At 37.1% G+C, this 24,297-nt stretch overlaps 1 protein-coding gene across 7 annotated transcripts in view; it reads right to left on the reverse strand.

The window, feature by feature from the left end:
* LOC115209328 (beta-1,2-xylosyltransferase RCN11) overlaps window positions 1-24,297 on the reverse strand; it is a 378,713-nt gene that overhangs the window by 50,876 nt on the left and 303,540 nt on the right. For 6 of the 7 annotated variants that reach the window (XM_036501052.1, XM_036501053.1, XM_036501051.1 and 3 more), the window contains one exon: window positions 22,583-22,623. The exons of the other annotated variant lie outside the window; for it this stretch is intronic. The gene's annotated coding sequence lies outside the window, so the exon portion shown is untranslated. The remainder of the gene's footprint in view (window positions 1-22,582; window positions 22,624-24,297) is intronic. 7 annotated transcript variants of the gene reach the window in all.

The raw sequence follows: 24,297 nt of genomic DNA on the forward strand, positions 1-24,297 counted from the left end.
ACTAGGGCTGCAAGGTTATAGCCGAGATGTAATGTATGTATGTATGTATGTATGTATGTATGTATGCATGTATGTATGTATGTATGTATTTATGTATGTATGTATGTATGCATGCATGCATGTGAGGGCGCATAGCTCAGTGGTTAGAGCGTCGAGCTTACGATCGTGAGGATGCGAGTTCGCATCCCGGACCGGGCTGTGTGTTGTGTTCTTGAGCAAGAGACTTTATTTCAACTTGCTCCAGTTTATTCACCTGTAGAAATGAGTTGCGACGTCACAGGTGGAAAGCTGTATCGGCCCCTTTGCCTTTCTCTTCGATAACATCGGTTGTGTGGAGAGGGGAAACAGGTATGCATGGGCGAGTGCTGGTCTTCCATAAACAACCTTGCCCGGATTTGTGCCTGGGAGGGTAACTTTCTAGGTGAAATCCTATGGTCAGTCATGATCGAAGGGGCTCTCAGCAGATGTATGTATATGTGTCTGTCTGTCTGTCTATCTGTATGTATGTATGTTTGTATGTATGTATGTATATATGTATATATATATACAAACATACATACATATACCCACCTCTCTATCTGTCTCCCAATCTATCTATTTATCTGTCTGTCTATCTACACACTCACACACATACACTCACACAAAAAGACACACACGTATGTGCACACACAAATATTTGTATATATGTTTGCATAACTGTTAGACACAACTATGATAGGAAATGACAAAATGACAACTTCTAATAATTGGGTGTTTCAGGCAATGGGTTATATCAGTATTCACTGGGCTATGCTTGTACTGAGTCATTTTGCACCCTTTCTAAAATAGACAAAGATCAAGCGGCAGAACTTGGACAGAAGAATCAGATAACTGCAAGAAATGCACAGCACATTCCATCTTAAAAGTAATGCTAACCGACACTCTCTGCCAAGAAGAGAAGTTGGTAGAGGATTACTAGACGCGGAAGACACCGTTGGTATTGTTTTACTGGTTCTGGAAAATTATGTCGCGCAGAATACAGTAAGAATAATTTCGGCAGCTGGAGACACACACACACACAAAAAAAGGGGAATTCAAAGAGAAAAGGAAGAGCCACAGAATAAACAAATGTAAATAAATGGAACTACGTGGCCAATTTATGTAACATAACAAAACTTTTGGAAGTGAAGATCACTGGCTTTTGTTGACGGACGTGAACTTGAAACGAGAGAGTAAATATGATAAAGGCAAAGATCGACAAAAATGAGTGCAGTATACTAGCACAAAAGGTGTATAAGCGTAGACATAAACGTATAGGCACAGAAATGCATTGGGATGTTAGCCGTATGTGTAGCTTGAAAACAAGAGAAATGTGGTATGAACATGAACCAGAGACTGAGATAGAAAATGAAAATTACAAGGGATTGTGGTATTTCTCAATAAAGGATGACCGTGCTATTAAAAAAAGAACTACGGAAATCACTCTTCATCTAAAATGGAATAAATATGATGATAATTTTAGCATGCATGTCAAAACAAAAGCGCCCTTGTTACTCTTGGCCTCCGGAGGATGCTCGGTACTAAGGCAGCTGAAATAAAGTTATAATGAAAGGAAACCATAAATGATGATGATGATGATGATGAGATGATGATGATGATGATGATGATGATGATAATGATGATGATAATAATAATAACAACAATAATAATGATAGCAAAAATCATGCCTCCTTATTGAGATGACTGTCCTAATCGACATAAATGTATCTGTGAAGACCTACCAAAAACCGAGCAAGTATAAAGATCTTAAAGTAGAAATTGGCAAAGTGTGGAACCTCAAGACTAAAACAATACCTGTTGTCATAGGTGCCCGAGGAATGATAGCAAAAGGGGCTGATTCCTACCTAGCTCAGACACCAGGAAACCCCAAAATGGCAGAAATTCAAAAGATAGTGCTCATGGGAATTGCTCATATTCAACGTAAAATACTGTCTATGTAAACTCAAATTTTAAAACAAACTTTTAATTTTCTTATGTTTTCTTAAACACTCTCTAGAACAATATTATGTGCAAAACCAAATATATTGCACTCTAGGTATAATACCAACTTGAACTTCTAACTTGTCTCTTGAGGTCTATGGGTGAGTCTTGGAGTCAACTTGTACAAATACAAAGCAAAACTCAAGCATATAATAATAATAATAATAATAATAATAATTATAATAATAATAATAATAATAATAATAATAATAATAATAATAATAATAATAAAAGATGGTATAGGCACACACCAGAAAAGGTCATGGAAAACGAGAAAGCAACCATACTCTGGGATATGCTAATACACACAGATAGAGAAATTAAGGCCAACAGACCAGATATAGTTGTCAGAGATCATGAAATAGATGTAACTAGTATGTGGAATCTAAAAACAGAAACAATTCCTATCATAGTAGGTGCATTAGGCATGATAAAAAATATTCAGACAGATACATAACAAAAACACCAGGACTTATAAGCACATATAACATACAGAAAATTGCACTACTAGGCACTGCACACATCCTACGCAGAACACTTTCAATACAGTAACCATCAGAGCATCACAACAAATCACAGCACATACCCAAGGCACACAGAGCTGCGCTCGGCAGTGAAGTGAAAGCACGTTATAAAAATAAAACTACTGAATGATAATAATAATAATAATAATAATAATAATAATAATAATAATAATAATAATAATAATAATAATAATAATAAGAGAGAACACCGGGGGACTTTTAAGATGTAAGAAGGAAAATTCAGAGCTCCGAAACCTATCCACAAACATCGAAAACAAGGATATCCTATGGAGCCAAAGTTTTACTAACAAAGAATTGGACTATATCCGAGTAAGTAATACAAATTGAAATTTATTACTATTTTCGAAACGAAATTATGTATTTTGACTCGATATCATCTCCACCTCTAACGCAACACATGTAAACATGAGTGAAACATCACGATCATCTCCGACCCCAAACACCATGTACAAAGGAACTACGAAGAAATTAAATGCCACCGATACTATTCAACCCAAGAATAACAATCGAGCGGTACGTACATTAAACCTACGACAAAAAATGTACGAAAAACTACACGTGCGAAATAATGTGACAACAGAAATAAACGGACCGGTACCCCACGAAAATGACGACCGTCAAAATAATGGGCCGGACGTTGTACCTCATGTCCCGCAAATAAAACCCAAAAGACGTAAATGGACACGTGAGGAATACATTTCTATCTTACACGCATACTTCACAGCAGTACTCTACCCAAAAAATGAAAATACAACAACACATACATATAAAATATGGAAGGAAAATAATAGAGATTTAGACTTGGATACAGCAATGAACCCTAATAAATTAGCTAACGTACGAAGATACATTCTCAACACAAAAAAAATATCAGAAATAGAAATAGAACACCTAAAAGAAAACATACACCAGGAAAATGTAGATAGAAGCCACACAACAATGCCCAATAATATAACACTGAAACTGTAAAACACGAAGACAAACGCAACATTCCCAACAAACACGATGTAAACAACGAAGGGGAGCCTTATGATTATGATAATATAAAAAATAAAATAATCAAAGAACTGAAAACCACAGAGCTCAAAATGGACCACCGACCATACCTCCCAAGAATCAAAATAAACGAAATAACAACACCTATTATAAACAGCATAAACCTAGCCGTCACTGAACTGATAGCCACTGAATAAAAAAAAAGTGAGCTAAATAACCTAATATACACAGCAGCCACTGCAGCCACAAAAGAAGCCGGATACTCACCCAAACCCGCCCAAACAGGAGTACCACCACCCAAACAAACCCTGTGGATAAATAACATCCAAAGTAAAATAAAAAAAAATAGAAAAGACCTGTCGATTCTTAATGAAATCAGCAAAGAATCAACGCTACTGAGCAACAAAAAGAGAACAAAAATACTCCGCAAATATAACATCACAGAAAAAGATTTGCCTGAAATAAAAGAAAAGCTGAAGCAAGATATCCTTGCCAAAGCACAAAGGATCCGCCGGTACAAGAAACGCCAACGCTTCTTTGAAGAAAACAAAAAGTTCAACTCCAACCCCAAAAAGTTCTACCAAGAACTGGGCAAAAATAAAATAGAAGTCACTGCAGCACCAACGGCAGAAGAATTGGAAGAATTCTGGGGAGAAATATGGTCGGCGAACGAACCACCAAAAAAAAGGAGTATCAAAATAACAAACTCGGCATCTGAACAAATTTGGACCCCCATAACAACTGAAGAGGTCACCCAGGCACTGCAAAGACTAAGCAACTGGAAGGCACCTGGGCATGACAAGATCCCCAACTTCTGGTTGAAATATCTAACAGGAATGCACAAAAAGCTGGCTGAAAACTTTAACAACGTACTAGCAGAGCCAGAGACAATGCCTGAATGGCTCACGAAGGGGAAAACCATCTTAATTCCCAAATCAAATGAAACAGAAAAACCAGAAAACTACAGACCAATAACCTGCCTCCCTACTATGTTCAAGGCATTTACTGCAGTGATATCACAAAGGCTGAACAAGCACCTGGACGAAAACAAACTGTTCCCAGAAGAGCAGAAAGGATGCCGCAAAGGCTCATATGGCTGTAAAGATCAACTAATGATTAATAAAGCCATAACTGAAGACAGCCACAGAAAGAAGAAAGGCCTCAGTATGGCCTGGATTGACTACAAAAAGGCGTTTGATAGCATCCCCCACACATGGATCCTCGAAACACTAGCCATTAACAAAGTAGCACCAACAATCATAAAATTCATAGAGCACTCTATGAATAAATGGCAAACAGTCCTACACCTCCAAACAAAAGAGGGACTCATGAAAACCAAAGACATCCCCATTAGAAAGAGGAATATTCCAGGGAGATACGCTCTCTCCACTCCTTTTCTGTTTGGCACTGTCACCTCTATCTGATATGCTAAATAAAACTGGATGCGGATATAAATGTTACGGCAAAACGATCAGCCACCTTTTATATATGGATGACCTAAAACTATACGCTGCAAATGACAAACAGCTGGAAACACTATTAAAGACAGTTCATGGATTTACCAAAGAAATAGATATGAAATTTGGATTAGAAAAATGCGCCAAAGTAACCATGAAAAGAGGAAAACTAGTTAAGAGTAACAACATCACACTAGATGAAGCAAATGAAATAAAAGAATTAGACCAAAGCCAAACTTACAAATACTTAGGAATCCATGAACTAGATAAGACACACACACACAAATGAAAGAGAAAATAAAAAAAGAATATTATAGACGAGTTAGATCAATACTAAACACAGAGCTCAATGCTAAAAACAAGATAATAGGTATCAACACTTTAGCTGTCCCAGTTATAAGTTACAGCTACAATATCCTTAACTGGACACGAAATGAACTGACCAAAATAGACAGGAAAACAAGAAAAATAATGACAGGATCTAGGATGCATCACCCAAAATGACATAGAAAGACTATATATACAACGTATAGAAGGTGGTAGAGGCCTTATACAGCTGGAAAACTACTATAAAATAACCACCATAGGACTGCAAAAATATCTACTTCAGAAGGAAGGAAAACTGATCCAGATAGCGGCAAAACACGAGCAAAACAAAAAACTGTTCTCAGTATTTAAGGAAGCTGACAAATACAAACAAGAAATCATACCACCTAATAAACATGAAGAAGAAGAAGAAGATGAAGAAACAACAAAAGCTATAAAAAAAATGAAATCCAAACTAAAAATAGAACAGCAACGAACCATGATAAAACGATGGCAAGAAAAGCCCCTTCATGGTAAATACTGGACTAAACTAAACGCAAAAGAAATAGACAAAGAAAAATCCCAGCAATGGTTGAGAAGCTCAGGACTCAAAGCAAAAACAGAGGGAGTTTTAATTGCAGCACAAGACTAAAGCCTCCCCACCAGAAATTACCAAAGACATGTAATGAAAAGAAATATTACAAGTAACTGCAGAATATGTGGAGATGGACAAGAAACAATAAATCATATTATCTCTAGCTGCCCAGTCCTGGCTAAGAAGGAATATATTCACAGACATGACAGAGTTGGAACTTACATACATTGGAAGCTATGCCAACATTATGGAATAACAACAGAAAAAAGATGGTATAGGCACACACCAGAAAAGGTCACAGAAAACGAGAAAGCAACCATACTCTGGGATATGCCGATACACACAGATAGAGAAATTAAGGCCAACAGACCAGATATAGTTGTCAGAGACCACGAAGAAAAAAAATGCTTTCTAATTGATGTATCAGTACCGGCAGATGACAACGTGTCTCTAAAAGAAATGGAGAAACTCTCAAAATACAAAGACCTGGAAATAGAGGTAACTAGAATGTGGAATCTGAAAACAGAAACAATTCCTATCATAGTAGGTGCATTAGGCATGATAAAAAAATATTCAGACAAATACATAACAAAAACACCAGGACTTACAAACACATATAACATACAGAAAATTGCACTACTAGGCACTGCACACATCCTACGCAGAACACTTTCCATACAATAACCATCAGAGCATCACAACAAATCCCAGCACATACCCAAGGCACACAGAGCTGCGCTCGGTAGTGAAGTGAAAGCACGCTATAAAAATAAAAATAAAACTACTGAATAATAATAATAATAATAATAATAATAATAATAATAATAATTAATAATAATAATAATAATGATAATAATAATAATAATAATAATAATAATAATAATAATAATAATTCTTAACTTGGCACATAGCCACATATTTGTTTCGACGTTCGAACCGATTGAATCGACTATTGGACTTATCTAGTTCTTATTTTCCCGATCCCAAGGAGACGAAAGATAAAGTGTGACTATGCGAGATTTGAACACTGAATGTAAACGCATTTAAAGAAATATAGCCAAGCGTACCAACCGATGCGTTTATTGATTTCGTCAATCCACCAATGTGATAATGGCGATAATTATAATTAATGGTGAAGAGACCGGCTGAGTGGAAATTTATATATAATTCACTAATTTACAGAAGTGAGATCGAGTCCACTTGAGACACGAGAATATCTAAACAGGCAAATGAATGAATCATCGAAAGCATGATTGTATGAATGAAATAAAGAATGGGGCCTGAAGGGTAGTGAAAGCATTTGATTATCTAATTAAGGGAATTGTTGTCAATAATATTATCGTGATTACTAAATGAAAATAGAGAAAAAAGAAAAGCAAACCGCATTAAAAAAAAACAGCTAGAAATGAGGGCAGATGTGAAGAGAAAGCTAAAAAGAGTTTGATGACAAAAACATCTGTGAGACGCCATAAACGTTAGTCTTTCTTTGCTTCATTAGCAGATATTTGAACAAGATGCTTGTCGACAATGTACTATAATAGTAGTACTATCATTACTGTAATGACTAACAGCACCGCCGCCACTTCCATCACCGCCGCCGCCGCCGCCACCGCCCTTTACCATCGTCATCATCACCATCCTCGTTATTATCGTCATCATCACCAGCACCATCGTGGAGGCGCAATGGCCCAATGTTTAGGGCAGCGGACTCGCGGTCGGAGGATCGCGGTTTCGATTCCCAGACCGGGCATTGTGTGTGTGTTTATTGAGCGAAAAACACCTCAAAGCTCCACAAGTCTCCGGCAGGGGGTGGTGGCGACCCCTGTTGTACTCTTTCGCTCCAACTTTCTCTCACTCTTTTTTCCTGTTTCTTGTCCCCGACTTCCTACGCAACCACTGAGCCTGGATGCGCATTCATCCATCCGTCGATGCTCTCGGTGTCGGGGGTTGACCTGCTGTCTTTTCTGCGGGTCTTACGAATAGCAAAGGACCACGTTTCGGACTTCTCCCACGAAGACCGCTTCGCTCAACATCAACAGCACACCGGCACCATCAACACGACCATCATTAACATCACCATCACCAGCACCATCACCACTATCAACACCATCGCCACCAGCACTGCCACCACGATCACCAATATCACTTCTAGCCCCGACTACCACCACTACCACCGCTGCCCCCCACCATCCTCGTAATCCTCATGTTCGTCATCGCTTTCCTCCTTATTGTCGTCGTCGTTATCGTACTCATTAACTTCACGATGCTGGTCATTACATGACAGTATTACAAGACAATAAATGGATCTCCGTCGATTTCGATGATTAGTATTCCAGCTGCACGACCAACTGGATCGCCTGTGCAATGAATCTGTGTTTTCGTGGCTCAGTATTTTTCAGATATTAGTATCTTTAACGTAACAAACGTGGCAAAATGCGTGACAAAGCCGACCCATTTGTTTTACCGGTACAATCCATGTAAGCTTTCAGTAGTTACCATTTTCAGGATTTTACATGGGGTTGACTCAGGGCTGTGGAAAAATACATTTGCTTAAGCTTTCAAACGGTGGATTCGAACCGGTGATCTAAAAATATTAAAGCAAATTTCTTAATCACTTCATCATATTTGCGTACAAACCAGTACACATATACACATTTTCACATACATGCATTCATATACAAACAATTTCGCTTATACTTACACATCTACATGCACTTACAAACTCATATTCATACTTATACTGGCATATATACACATACACTGACACATACAATGATAGTAAAATACAATAAAAAGCCTTCACGCTCACTCAGAGTTACATTCAAACATACACGCTTTACACGTACACAGACACAGGCATTCGTGACTATACACATATAACACGAACGTAGAACAAAATATCTTTTGACGAACGTTGACAATAGATGTTTTCGAGTCCTAGAATAATAACTGAATGTGAAATCTCTGACTTGCAAGTCAATGTTATTCATTGATCACAGAAGAGGTAAACATTAGCTCTAGTATAATAGCAGAATGATTAAATTATATAGGGAAAGGGTAAGATCCAGTTGAGTCAAGAACATGATCCAGTTTCGATTCCCAATCGATGAAATTTCACTTATATCGATACTGTATTTGGGAAGAACACGAGCATCATCAGATCTCTCTTTACTCTTTTAATCTTTTACTTGTTTCAGTCATTTGACTGCGGCCATGCTGGAGCACCGCCTTTAGTCGAGCAAATCGACCCCAGGACCTATTCTTTGTAAGCCTGGTATTTATTATATCGGTCACTTTGCCGAAACGCTAAGTTACGGGGACGTAAACACACCAGCATCGGTTGTCAAGCGATGTTGGGGGTCAAACACAGACACACAAACACACACATATATATATACATATACATATATACGACGGGCTTCTTTCAGTTTCCGTCTACCAAATCCACTCACAATAGTGCTCGTGCATGCATATACAGCTGCGTGCGTGCGCACATACACGCGAGTACTGTCCAAATCTCCGACCAATTACATACAGTTAGCTGGCATTCAATTGGCGTATCAAGTTTCGGGCATTTTGATCGGGTTTTGGATAGAAAATCCCAAAAAATGTCACTTCTATTGATTTTTTAATGGCTTTCCGGGATGATTGAGGAAATGTAAAGATGTGCACGATCTTCCTTGGACAGTTTTGAATGACCATAGAAGGTGCAAGCCCTCTAACTGAAAAATTATGGATTTGTATAAAGGACACACACACAGACATTTTGCCGTTTATATATAGAGAGATGACGCTTGTAGCGCAAAGTTCGCAACTGCACGAGTGCAGCACTTGGTTAGATATACTTTTAGGTTCGCTAAATTCTACCAGCTCAATAACATTGCAGCATCCACTTGATAGCAATTCCATGATTGTGTCATCTGATTAGCAATTCTATAATAGCAACAAATGGTTATTAACCTTCCAGAACTCATTTAACTTTCACTAAAATAACAGACGTTAATAATATCTTAGCAATAATATATATATACAAAGGTAATCATAGGATGAAAATGAAGCCTTTATTTTAGTGATTCGTAACACACGAGCTAATAAAACGCTTGTGTTGTTCAAAATTATTGCCAGTAATTAATGGCGACACATTTCAGTCCGGCGAAAACCACTTACGGTTTTGTTGACTCAGCTCAGTGATATGAAACGAAACACCAACACTTTCGGCTGGTTGTTTAGTACCTTATCCACCCTGCCATCGTGTAATTACAACAAAACACATATACTTCATTTATTAAATACTTCATCATAATGCTATTAAAGTATAAGACAATTTATTTACATAGAGATAAAGACCAGAGTATATACTGGTATATAGAAAAAGTTACCAGACGTCCATATATTTTTTGTGCATTTGAGAGCAAAATACACTGAAATTCTTTTAACCGGAATTCGAAACGAAGTACTGCTTCGTTGGAAGAAAGATTACATTTTGTGCTGTTGTTGTGTAGCTTCAGGTCAAATCAGATTGAAACTATTAATCATAAAGTTTCAAGAACGCAATTTCTATCTTATTTTTGGACAGTGTATCTTCTAGAACTATTGCCCAACTTGTGTGCTCCTATATTAATACGGCATGAGATTTGAGGAGATTTTGTTGGTGTACTTTCTTTAGCAGGTTAAACAACCACGAAGAAATTTTCTCGGTTGACTACCATGAAAATACATAAGTAATTGTTATATAAAATCTGGAAATTCTTTTACTCTTTTACTCTTTTACTTGTTTCAGTCATTTGACTGTGGCCATGCTGGAGCACCGCCTTTAGTCGAGCAAATCGACCCCAGGACTTATTCTTCGTAAACCTAGTACTTATTCTATCGGTCAAGCGATGTTGGGGGCACAAACACAGACACACAAACACACACCCATCCACACACACACACACACACACACACACACACACACACGCACACATATATACACACACATATACGACGGGCGATGTTGGGGGCACAAACACACACACACACACACACACACACATATATATATATATATATACGACGGGCTTCTTTCAGTTTCCGTCTACCAAATCTACTCACAAGGCTTTGGTCGGCCTGCGGCTATAGTAGAAGACACTTGGCCAATGTGCCACGCAGTGGGACTGAACCCGGAACCATGTGGTTCATAAGCAAGCTACTTACCACACAGCCTCTCTTACGCCTGATAATTTATAACTGATAAATTAGTTATAAGCTGAGAGTGTCATGCCTCGACATTAAGTTAAAAGACATCAAAAATCGATGACCTTTGTATAGATTCTGATGTACAGTTCACACCATGTCGTTACGAAACATACTCTGATGTACAGCACTCTTCACACCACATCGGCCATTGATTAAGCTTATGATCCTGTATTTATTATAAGAGTTGTGTGACGGGTAGTTCTGTGTTTTTGCATTCCTAAATTGCTTTATGATCTCGAACCTTGAACCTTGTTACAACAACTGAAAAATGGAATCTGTGTTGCAGTCCAGGCAGGGTTGGGTTCGATTTTATTCTTCACCATCTCCTCCTCCACTTCCTGATGATGATGATGATTATGATGATGGTGATGATATCGTCGTCGTCGTCATCGCTGTCGTCACCACCACCACCACCACCACCATCACCACCACCACCACCAACATCATCATCATCCTCATTATCACCACCACCACCACCACCACCACCACCATCACCATCATCATTACCACTACCACCACCATCATCATCACCATCATCATCACCACCATTATCCTCATCATCACCACCACCACCACCATCACCCCCATCATCATTACCACCACCACCACCACCACCACCACACCAACAGCACCACCACCACCACCACCACCACCACCACCACCACCACCATCATCATCATTACCACTACCACCACCATCATCATCATCACCAACACCACCACCACCACCACCATCACCCCCATCATCATTACCACCACCACCACCACCACCACCAACAGCACCACTACCACCACCACCACCACCATCATCGTTCAGCGGTTACATTCGTAGAAACGACGAACGAACGAATAACAGAATTTGTTTTTCAACGTGTCTGTTTTAAAGATGTCTTTTAATTAATTCCGCTAGAAATAACATTAGTGCCACATAGGTGATTTCATCGATAACATCATCGTAATCATTATCCTCGTCGTCATCATCATCATCATCATCATCATCATCATCATCATCATCATCATCGTCATTATCTTCATCATAGCCACCGCCGTTGCACACCACGACGATGACTATCACCACGACCACCACGACCATCACGACCACCACGACGACGACCACCACCACCATTTTCGTCACCGGGACTATCATTACCACACTCATCATAACCACGAATACCATCGCTATCACTACTGCATCATCATCATCATCATCATGATCATCGTCGTCATCATCATCATCATCATCATCATCAGCAGCAGCAGCAGCAGCAGCAGTAGCAGCAACATTAATAGCAGTAGGAGTAGTAGACGTAACAGCACAAGAATCATCATCACCATCATCGGCATGATTGTTATTTTTTGTCATCAGAACCACCAACCTAACGATCTCATAATTACCATTATCATCATAATCATCATCATCTGTCTCATCATGCCTCGCTTTCATCCTAAACATCAACAAGTCTTTATCGGTGTTGTCATTATTATTGTTATTATTATTATTATTATTATTATTATTATTATTATATTATTATTATTATTATTATTATTAAAATGTCGTTGTCATTTATATTTTTCTTCTATTTTTGAAAGCTTCCCATTTAATTAGAATTATTGAAATAAAATACTAAAATGAATGGTAATTAGAGCCAATTGTTAAAGGAATCATTTAGCAACAGTTGTTTTTTTTTTTTAAATCAGAGAAGAGCTCTGCTAAATACATACATGCAAACAATTAAATAACAAACAAACTTCGAAAAACAAAAAAGGAAAAAAAACCCAAAAAACAAAGTCACTGCAAGAAAAAAAGAACAAAACACAAAACATAAAATAAAAAGAAAAATACATTATAACTTCGTAAGTGGACATTGAAAATACGTATATGTGTGTGTGTGTGTATGTATATTTATATATGGATGTAAAATATATACGTATATATATATGCATATATATACATGTACATACATACAGATATATATATATATATATATATGCCTATATACATCCATATATATATATATATATATTGATGTATATATATATATATATATATACATACATACATAGAGATATATATGTGTATATATATATGCATCCATATATATATATTGTTGTATATATATGCATATATATATACAATATATATATATATGGATGCATATATATACGCATATATATCTCTATGTATGTATGTATGTATGTATATATATATATATCTATGTATGTATGTATGTATGTATGTATGTATGTATATATATATATATATATATATATATATTTAAGGTATGCATGCGTGTGTGTGTTTCTGAACAGACGGTGTAATGAAGCAACGAACTAAAAGAGCAAGTGAGCAGCAAATCAAAGAATGACAGTAACAACAAGAATAAAACCAATGTCAGCATTACCGCCACCACCGACGACCACAACAGTAGCAACAACAACAACTACGTGCAAGGACATCACTTCCATATCTTGCAATTTGTCGAGTGGAATACCAGAAATATCCGTCTTCTCCAGACTTGCTCTTCTCCCTGTCCGCACTCAACCTTCCCACGTCACCGCAAAATTTACAGACAAGCCTTTTATAGAGATGACAGCGTCTTGACAGCGCGATCTCAACATTCTAAGGAAGTAGCTATGCCAACACTATTTTAATAATCTAGAAATTTTGTTCTACGTCAAGAGACTTAAAATAGCACCTACCAAACATGTTTGCTTTCTTAATGAGCAACACCAAAGACCATCGAAAGCAAAAATAACACGGAGGATAAAGACGGCCGAAATGCCGCTAAGCATTTTTCCCGGCGTGCTAACGATTCGGACAAACAATAACTACACCACATTCACCGATAGCAACATCAACAACAGTAGCCAAGACGACGGAAGCAAAAGCAAAAAGAAAATCGCATCAACAGCGACGATAACAGGATTATGAATAACAAACCAACACTAAATTCTTCCTAATTTTGTCATTAGAGTGGTAATTTTGCGGGGACTGGAATATCAATTATATCGACCCCAAATACTCAGCTGGCACTTACTTTATCGATCCCGAACGGATGAAAGGCAAAGTCGGCCTCAGCGGTATTTGAACTCAAAACTTAAAGAACGCCAAGAAATGCCGCTACGCATTTTGTCTGACGCGTGAACTATTCTACCAGCTCACCGCCTTACTACTACCGCCGCCGCCGCTGCTGCTGCTGCAGCTGCTGCCACCACCACTACTACTACTACAGGCGCAAGGCCTGAAATTTTGTGGGAGGGAGTTAGTCGATTGCATTGACCTCAGTGTTTGAGTGGCACCCATTTTATAGACCTTGAAAGAATGAACGGTGAAGTCGACTTCAGCGAAATATGAAACCGGGAGAAATGCTGCCAAGCATTGTGTCTGGTGCTGTAACGATTCTGCTAGCTCACCGCCGACTAAGAATAAATAACAACAAAAGCAAAACAACCAGCAACAACTATATAACAAATAATTATAAGCAACGATGAAAAGAGTAATACACAATAAAAATTGACAATAAATAATGTAAAGGAAAGTAAATGGAAAAGTCAAAGAGCACTTTTGTGATCAAAGAATGTCAATGAACGAAACAAGCGTAGAAAGCAAATGAAGAGAGGAAGAGGAAGGAGGAGAGATAGAAATTCAGTAATTAGCGATGACAAATTTTGGCAGAAGTCTAGCAATTTTAAGGGAGATAATTAGGCAATGACGTTAATAGCAGTGTTCAATTAGTGTTTATTTTATGGAATCCGAAGGTCAAAGGTAAAGTCAACTTTGAACCTAAAACGTAAAGAATCGGAAGAAATGTCGCTAAGCATTTTGTCCGACTCTCTAACGATTCTTGAAGCTCACTGTCTTGAATTAGGTAATTAATAATAAAATACAAATAATTGCGTGATACTCCAACATGGCTATATTTGAAATTACTCACTCTAGTAAAGTTATAAATATTTTGTTTCTTCGAAGGTGGTGAGGTGGCAGAATAGTTAGCACGCCGGACCAAATGCTTAGCGGTATTTCGTCTGTCGTTACGTTGTGAGTTCAAATTCCGCCGAATCGATTTTGCCTTTCATCCTTTCGGGGTCGATAAATTAAGTACCAGTTACGCACTGGGGTCGATGTAAACAACTTAATACCTATGTCTGTCTTTGTTTGTCCTCTCTATGTTTAGCCCGTTGTGGGTAATAAAGAAATATGTATTTCGTCTGCCGCTACGTTCTGAGTTCAAATTCCGCCGAGGTCGACTTTGCCTTTCATCGTTTCAGGGCCGATAAATTAAGTGCCAGTTACGCACTGGGGTCAATGTAATCGAAAACTAGTGGAAAAAACAGAGGCAATTTCTCTCAAATTGGAGACATGGTTCCGATTTTTCTCAGATTGGAGACATGGTTTGGCACAGATGGGACATCGCTAAAAGGTGGTTATCTTTCAGTGTGCGTATCTTTTGTCTTCTATCTTTTATTTGTTTTATTAAATAAAATGCAGCCATGCTGTGGTACTGCCTTGAAGAATTTATAGTCGAATGAATCGGCCCCGGTTCTTCTCTTTTTTGTTAAGCCTGGTACTTATTCAATCGGTTTCTTTTGCTGGACCGTTGGGTTACGGAGAAGTAAACACACCAACACCGGCTTTCAAGCGGATGATGGGGATCAAACACAGACACAAAGACACACATACACATCAAAATAATTATATATACCGAGCAAACTCGGTTCTCGAACTTCTCATATCTCAAAGAAATCGGTTTTCGAACAGAAAATTCGAGATGAAAATGCCTCGGTTATTGAATAAAATTTCGGTTCTCGAGCGGCGTTGCCGAACCGAGCCGTACCGAGTTAACCCCAATAGATTCATTTCTGAGTCGAAGCGCGTGTTATACACATTCGTGTGTTGTGCTGTGCTTTTTCTTTTCCAAGAAAGGTAAAGGAAAAGAAAAATTGAGAGAAAAACAATTGAAGGGAAGAAAGAAATCATTTCAAAACAGACAAATGGCGTTCGTGTGTCAGATGTCGCTGTGCAGTACGATATGCCTAAACGGACAATCTAAGAAATAAGGAAGTGATAAGAGCAGCTGATGTTGCAAAAGGAGTGACTGACTGTTATTAATAAACAAAGATTTAAGATACTCAAAGAAGTGGAAACGTTATGGCTTATTTTTATAAATGAAAAACTGTTAGCAGGTGACAGTATCAGTGAAGCATTTATTAATGAGCAAAGCATTAGAAATTTATAATGATCTAGTAAAGAAAACCTCTGGTATAAGTGCTAAATGTGATACTTTTGAAATCAAAGCTTGTAGAGGCTGGTTCGAGAAATTTAAGAAGAGAAGTGAAATACACAGTGTAATTAGGCATGGAGAGGTGGTGAGCTAAAACAAGGAAGCGGCTGAGAAATTTGTGTTTGAGTTTAGTGACTTGATAAAGGAAGGAGGTTATCTTCCCCAACATGTGTTTAACGGAGATGAAACAGGATTATTTTGGAAATGAATACCAAATACGATCTATATTACTAAGGAGGAACAAGTGTTGCCAAGGCGCAAGCCAATGAAAAATAGATTCACTCTTTTGCTATGCGGCAACGCAAGTGGCGATTCCAAGGTCAAGCCATTGTTTGTTTACCATACCGATAATCCGAGGGTTTTCAAAAGAAACAATGTTATGACGAGTAAATTGCCTGTTATGTGGCAAGAAAGGAATTAATCTATTTTATATTAATTGTAATGGGAAAAAATGATTCGATTCTCGAACAATTCGGTTTTAGAAAAGACTTTCAGAACAAATTATGGTCGAGAACCGAGTTTGCTCTGTATATATATATATATATATATATATATATATATATATATATATATATATATATATATGGGACGGGTTTCTTTCAATTTCTGTCTAGAAAACTCACAAAGCTTCTATTATAACCCAAGGTTATAATAGGAGACACTTGCCCAAGTTGCCATACAGTGGGACTGAACGCAGAACCATGTGGTTGGGAAGCAAGTGTTTTACTACACAGACACGTCTGCACTTGTTCATTACTTTAACATTCGTGTTTATCTGACATTATCTTTCGACAGATAGTCATTGTGTTGTGACAGTGAGAAGTACCTTCAATTATATGAATTTGCTCTTCAATTGAATCTCACCGATGGTAAAAGAGTAGAAAAAAAAATAAATGCAAACAGAAAAAAAAAATGAAATGAAATGAAATATCGCTTAGTAAAGTAAGACAGAGCTTTTACGATTAACTCAGTGCTAGCTACCCGACACTACCTACTCTGCCTATTGTCTTATATACATATATAGACATATATATGTTTCCGTACATATATACATACATTTGTGTTTGTGTGTGTGTGTAATGCCTCTGTATCCAATTTTGAGTTATGTAAGAATGTCATCAAGTAGATTGATAACTCGCTCTGATGTCTATCAATTTCTTTGTATAACTTGTCAGTTATATGAACTGTGCAGTAATTAGCTATCAAATAAACAAACACACAGCCATCTCTTTTGCCCTCTTCTTCTTTCTGTGTATGTATGTATGTATGTATGTATGTATGTATGTATGTATGTATGTGTATATCTATCTATCTCTCTATCTATATCTGCCTGTCTGTTTGTCTAGCTGCCTGTATGTATATGTAGGTATCAGTTTGTGAAAATGTGTGTATTATATAACACAGATCGAATGAAGATGACTAATATAGATGACTTAATATGTAAGCAAAACATCTCTCAGACAATGTAATATCATCATCAGATTACATTCTCTCACATAGACTACGCATAACCGGTTTCCTCTGAAATGTTCATCTCCAATTATCTTCTAACCTACACGAAATTTAATTTTTATTCTTGTCTCACAAAAGAAAACAATTTGCGTAATATGATTTGATGTTTGACTCATCTGCTAATCGGCAGCAGACATTTTCTTCTTTGGAAATTGTACTGTAAATCTGATAGTCTTATTATAGTAATTTATACTGGCAAAAATACTAATTCTAATGTGGCGTTTTCTTTTTTCACCTTTTAATATAATAATACGTTTTAGGACGTTGTAGGTTATCGTTCTTTATTTTTGAAAAAATGATTTGTGTATTTTGTTTTTCTTCTTAAACTTCTCGTGCTAAACATACAGCTGATAAGGTTTCTTGCGCTGAAGTTTGATTAGAGACAATGAACAATAATATTTCTTATAATATATTAATATTTGTTTTGCTATTTTTATTTATTCTTTGGCAATTTCGTAGCTGACAGATTGTTTTAATCACGTGATTCAGTAGAGTAGGTTTGAATTGAGGTAGAAAGGAGAAGAGATGAGAACGGTTGAGAGGAGATGCTTCGTTGATAGTAATTGGTTTCAAGAAACGAAGATGTATAATTCTTTTATTGAAAATCATTTTTAGCATGGAAAGAAAGGTCATTGATCAATAATATGAATTAAAAAAGACGCAAAAAGATAGAAAAGCAAGCAAAAAAAGAGAAAAGAACGTAAATTCGTTCTCTAACTGTCAGTGCTAAGAAACAATCTCAAGACATTGACGTACATAATACGGAGAAAAGAAAATAATTCTGATGTTGAAGTAATATAAATGAAAGAATGATGTACGCAAATCTAAACTAATATTGTCGCTATGTGTTTGTATATACCGAATTTAAGCATGAGGTGTGTACGCGCTGTATAGTTCGTCTAAAATACAAAAAGTAAAATACAAAAATAAGCAGTATTCTATAAGAAAGCTGAAGGCGGCGAGCTGGCAGAAACGTTAGCACGCCGGGCGAAAAACTTGGCGGTATTTTATCTGCCGCTACGTTCTGAGTTCAAATTCCGCCGATGTCGACTTTGCCTTTCATCCTTTCGGGGTCGATAAATTAAGTACCAGTTACGCACTGGGTTCGATATAATCGACTTAATCCGTTTGTCTGTCCTTGTTTGTCCTCTCTGTATTTAACCCCCTGAGGGTAGTAAAGAAATAAGTATTTCGTCTGCCGCTACGTTCTGAGTTCAAATTCCTCCGAGGTCAACTTCGCCTTTCATCCTTTCGGTGACGATTAAATAAATACCAGTTACGCCCTGGGGTTGATATAATCGTCTTAATCGTTTGTCTGTCCTTGTTTGTCCTCTCTGTATTTAGCCCCCTGTGGGTAGTAAAGAAATAGGTATTTCGTCTGCCGTTACGTTCTGAGTTCAAATTCCGCCAAGGTTGACTTTGCCTTTCATCTTTTCGGGGTCGATAAAATACATCGATCTCAGTACTTATCTCATACCATGTTTTATCGGCGCTGGAGGGATTAAAGGCAAAATTGATCCCGCTGAATTTAAGCTCAGAAGTCGGAAGAAATGTCAGAAAGTCTTCTAACGATTCTGCCATGTCACCACTTCAATTATAACTTCTCTTTTACTTTTCTTTTACTTGTTTCAGTAATTTGACTGTGGCCATGTCGGAGCAGCGTCTCTAGTTGAACAAATCGACCCCAGGACTTATTCTTTGTAAGCCTAGTACTTATTCTATCGGTCTGTTTTGCCGAAGCGCTAAGTTACGGGATCGTAAACACACCAGCATCGATGGTGGATGGTCAACACACACACACACACAAACAAACACAAACACACACACACACAACACACACACACACACACACTCTCTCTCTCTCTCTCTCACACACACACACACATATCTTGTTGTATTTGGGGATGGTCATGTTGCCAGTTTAGCCAATAAAAACACACGTACTATAGATATTTGGTGTTAATTTGCTTCAGTTATATTTTATATTTTTTTACATTAATTGTATTTCGGTCAGAGTTCTTTCGTCACGTTTCCGTGACGTCATCAGTGGTCTTTTGCTTTCTTCTTTCTTATTTGTGAGTGTCTTTCCTTACGAACGATCAGCCATTTTTCTCACTACTACTACTACTACTACTACTACTACTACTACTACTACTACTAATAATAATAATAATAATAATAATAATCATAATAATTTCAACAATACAATTTCTGTGTTCTCAGCTATTTTGCTTTGTTTCAATAAAGGGAAAGAAAGAAAAATATGCAACAAGAATAATGATTTTTGATTTGAATGTATAGTTGTCATTATTGATCTTTATGTCCCAGATCAGCACTGATTGATCTCTCCTTTGATCAGTGGCATTCTAAGCATGACAATTCTGTTTTATCAAGCATATAGAACCATATTATCCAATAAGTTCTTATAATTGACTCGACAGAAGTATATCAATTTTTTCCATCGTTCCCATCGGATAAAGTTATTAAACAAGTGCTAATGATTCTTTAAGTCCCAGTTATAGAGCCTGCTTATCTATATATTTGTACTAATTCATAATTTCAAACAGATGCGCTTAAACGATGTGTCCCTCAATGCTTTATCTTTCCCAGTTTCCTCTTTTACACACACATACAAGCTTCGACGGATAAATTGTCGCCATTTTACATTTTTAATTTTGTGCATGCGCTTATTTGTTTTTGATTTTGTCGACTATACAGTATAGTAGGGTCAGTTGGACACCGTCTGTAAGAAAAACAATGCCATGACGCAGTTGACTCTGCCAGAAATTTGGAGACGACATGCTGTACTGCTTAGCATTCCGGCCAGAAGCTCCAACACGAATAACTGTCAGCTCGCTGTGACCCTAAAACATGTACTGAGAGTGATAAAAATCAAACATCCAGTCAATATCATGGTCCTTGGAGTGATCACTAGTGACAGCGTCGTTATGCCTCCATTCACCTTTCCACACGGCCGCCTCACACTCAGCACGGAAGCCTACATCAAGTGCCTAGAGGAGGTAGTACTGCTCTGGGTCAAGAGGGTGTCTGCTGAGAGACCCTATGTCTAGCAACAGGACTCTACATTATGCCACGTAAGCAGAAGAACCCAGTCATGGAAGTCAGACAATATCAGCGACCACATCTGCCTACATCTAACATCTGCCTACCTAACTCCTCAGATTGTAACCCACTTCATTAATATATGAGGGGCACAGTTGAGCGAGAGACCAACAAAACACCTTGTAACACCAAAGATGAACTGAAAGCAAAGATTATGGTTGTAGTAATATTGAAGTAGGGGAATGAAAACAGACGTGAGATATGCCGGGATATTGCATGTACAGTTCCATTATTTACGCAGACTGGTATACATATAAGTTTCCTGTACCTTGTGTGTAAGTTCCAATAGAATAACTATTGCTTAACCATTTTCTCACACCGTCTCTGATGAAGGGATATATAAAATATTCCGGAAACAGCTGTAAGACCTTTTCTTTATAAATGAATGTTCTGAAATCGTTCACAGCCTCGTATTTTTATCTCATTCTGTTAATATATATATATATATATATATATATATATATACTAGCAGTATCGCCCGGCGTTGCTCGGGTTTGTAAGGGAAATAACTATATAAGCATTTTTAGAGAGTTACTTCCCTTATAGATGCCAATTCGGGCTTTCTTAGCCAGTTCTGTTTTGGTGTCTTCAAGCCATGAAGTCGTTGTTCTAAAAGAACGCTGGTCTCCTTGACAACGCATTACGACGCTGATTTCCTTACACTCCCTTCCCCACAGCTTCATGAGAGAGGGAAGAAGGGGGAGAAGCAAACACAGGTGCAGGTGTTTGAGCGTGGACGCCAACTCCGCCGCCATCGACACACGAAAAATTATGCATTAAAATGGAATAAAAAATGATGTTAAATTATTTTTAAAATCGTAGACTCATCGTAGACGCGCGTTAATAGCCAGACGGGCTCGATATTAATCACGACTATAAGATACCCGAATTTGGTTAAACTGCACCGCAAAATGTGGGAGTAGTTAGGAATCTAAATCGAAGGGGACAGACACTCACACAACTACAGTTTTATATATATAGATATGTGTGTGTGTGTGTGTGTGTGTGTGTGCGTGTGCGTGCGTGTGTGTGCGTGTGTGTGTGTGTGTGTGTGTGTGTGTGCGTGTGTGTGTGTTTGTGTACTCATGTGTGTCTGTGATGACGCACTATTATGAATTACATTACGTGTTTCTCTGATTACACATCAGTTCAACCTTTTCTTAGCAGAGTAGTTTCAGTACATGAAACTGTATTTATTGAACAAAATATTCAACAAGGACTGGTCAATAGCAAGGGTGTCCTCAGCCATAGTGAAACAGAAATTATTAATATCAATAGAGCAGATAAAGAATATGTTAAATTTAAAAATTAAAATGAATGTTCTGAAATTCATTCAAATTGGTTCCTAATATATATAGACATCTATTCTGATAATTTAATAAGTATTATATTGATTACTTCATTAAAAAAATTAATCAAATGCCTGAAAGGGAAACCTGCCAAACAAAAATTCTATTTCTCCCGCAGTGAAATAGATTAATCTATTATGTTTTATTATCAAATCACTTACCGTTTGATTATCTGGTCTGGCCTGAGATCAATCAACAAACACTGAAAGAGTAAAGTAAAAATATATTTCAACTTAGAATGAACAAGCAGACGGGATAATAGCATGGACTCGTACATGTCTTCACACGATCATGAAAATTATTTTCACAATAAATTAATAATTGACTTGCCTTACTAAATCTTCTTATTTATGTCGACTGCAATAAGTATTTTCTGCACCAAAGACAATATTCCGTTTATTTCAGAGAATAGGGAATTAAAGAAAAGGAATTTAATGGAAAGAGGCCGAGCTATTGAAGTTAGACGTTAAATGTACTCCAAGAATAATTAGGGATAAGGGACACTAGAAGGATTAATCGATTTCTTACTTCAGGATCTAGTATTTTTTTTAATCCTGAAAAGTGAGTGTGTATATAGAGAGTAATGTTCATTGAATTTAACTTGTATTTAACGACATATCAGCGGTGCTTATTCTGTCAACAGCAGTGTTTTGAAATACAAAGCTAAGTCTGAGATAACTGGAGAGGAACGGAACTAATTAAAATAATATAGCTATTTCAGCTCTCTACTACCGGATTAAGCATTCACACCCCTGTGTCTTTCACCTCCAGGGATTCATCAAACTAATATTTACGTAGTGTCAAAATATTCTAAAGATAGAAGATTTATCTTCTTCGTAATTATTCCGAAACGATCCAGCACTTATTTTCCTCCCAAGAAAAGATGACTAAAGATCTTCACACAAAATATCACACTCATATCAACTGTGATATAATCCTTAATGTTGATTTGATTTCGAGACACATCATGCAGTTACCAATGGGTTGACCCAATCAATTATTTTATCTTTATTACTATTTTGACTTTAGTGTTTCCGATATTTTTTAATAATGATTATTTCATTTGCGTCTATATTGTTATGGTGAAACCTGTTGTGAGCAACAGAATGCATCCTGGCTACTGATTCGTTAGAAGCTGTACAATTAGTACATATCTTCATATTAAGTAATTAAATAGGATAAGATAATGATATTAATTGGAAATGCATTTCCCTTCCTTCAGAATGCATATCTATAGTGAAACAAGATTGTGTTTATCACGTAAACGTCTAATTAATGCATTATAAATTAAGTACTTGTGAGAAAACTTGGCAGCTGTCCCAATCATTCCCATCAGAATTATATTAATGCAAGTAGGAGATAAACACCAAAACGAACATGCACGCATGCACTCTTTCACAGACCATTATTTCTTTTACATAACTAAGATGGTGGATTAGCAGAAACGTTGTGAGTTCTAATCCCACCCAGAATGACTTTTATTTTCATCCCGCCAGAATCTATGAAATAAGCTCCAGTCATATACTGAAGTCGATTCAATCCAATGTAATCCAACTACAAACATTTAATCAAATACCAATGCCGTAAGAAATCTGTATTGATGTTCATTTCAAATAAATTTCTATTCCATTCCGCTTTCTGTTTGAAATATTGCATTCAAACTATGCATGAGTTCGAATTATAACGCTATCATTGCACTTCTAAAATATATTTAAGATTAATAGACGAAATACTAAACGGATTATTTGGAAAATAATAACCTGTGCATAGGGTTTAATGCCGTATTTATTCTATCAATAAAGCTAAGTTGACTTCTACAAGGCACTTTTCAAAGTTCTTTTATTCCGTATTAAATTCTTACACTATAACGAGAGTG

This window comes from Octopus sinensis, linkage group LG3, assembly GCF_006345805.1.
Source record: "Octopus sinensis linkage group LG3, ASM634580v1, whole genome shotgun sequence".
In the NCBI taxonomy this organism is placed as follows: Eukaryota; Metazoa; Mollusca; class Cephalopoda; order Octopoda; family Octopodidae; genus Octopus; species Octopus sinensis.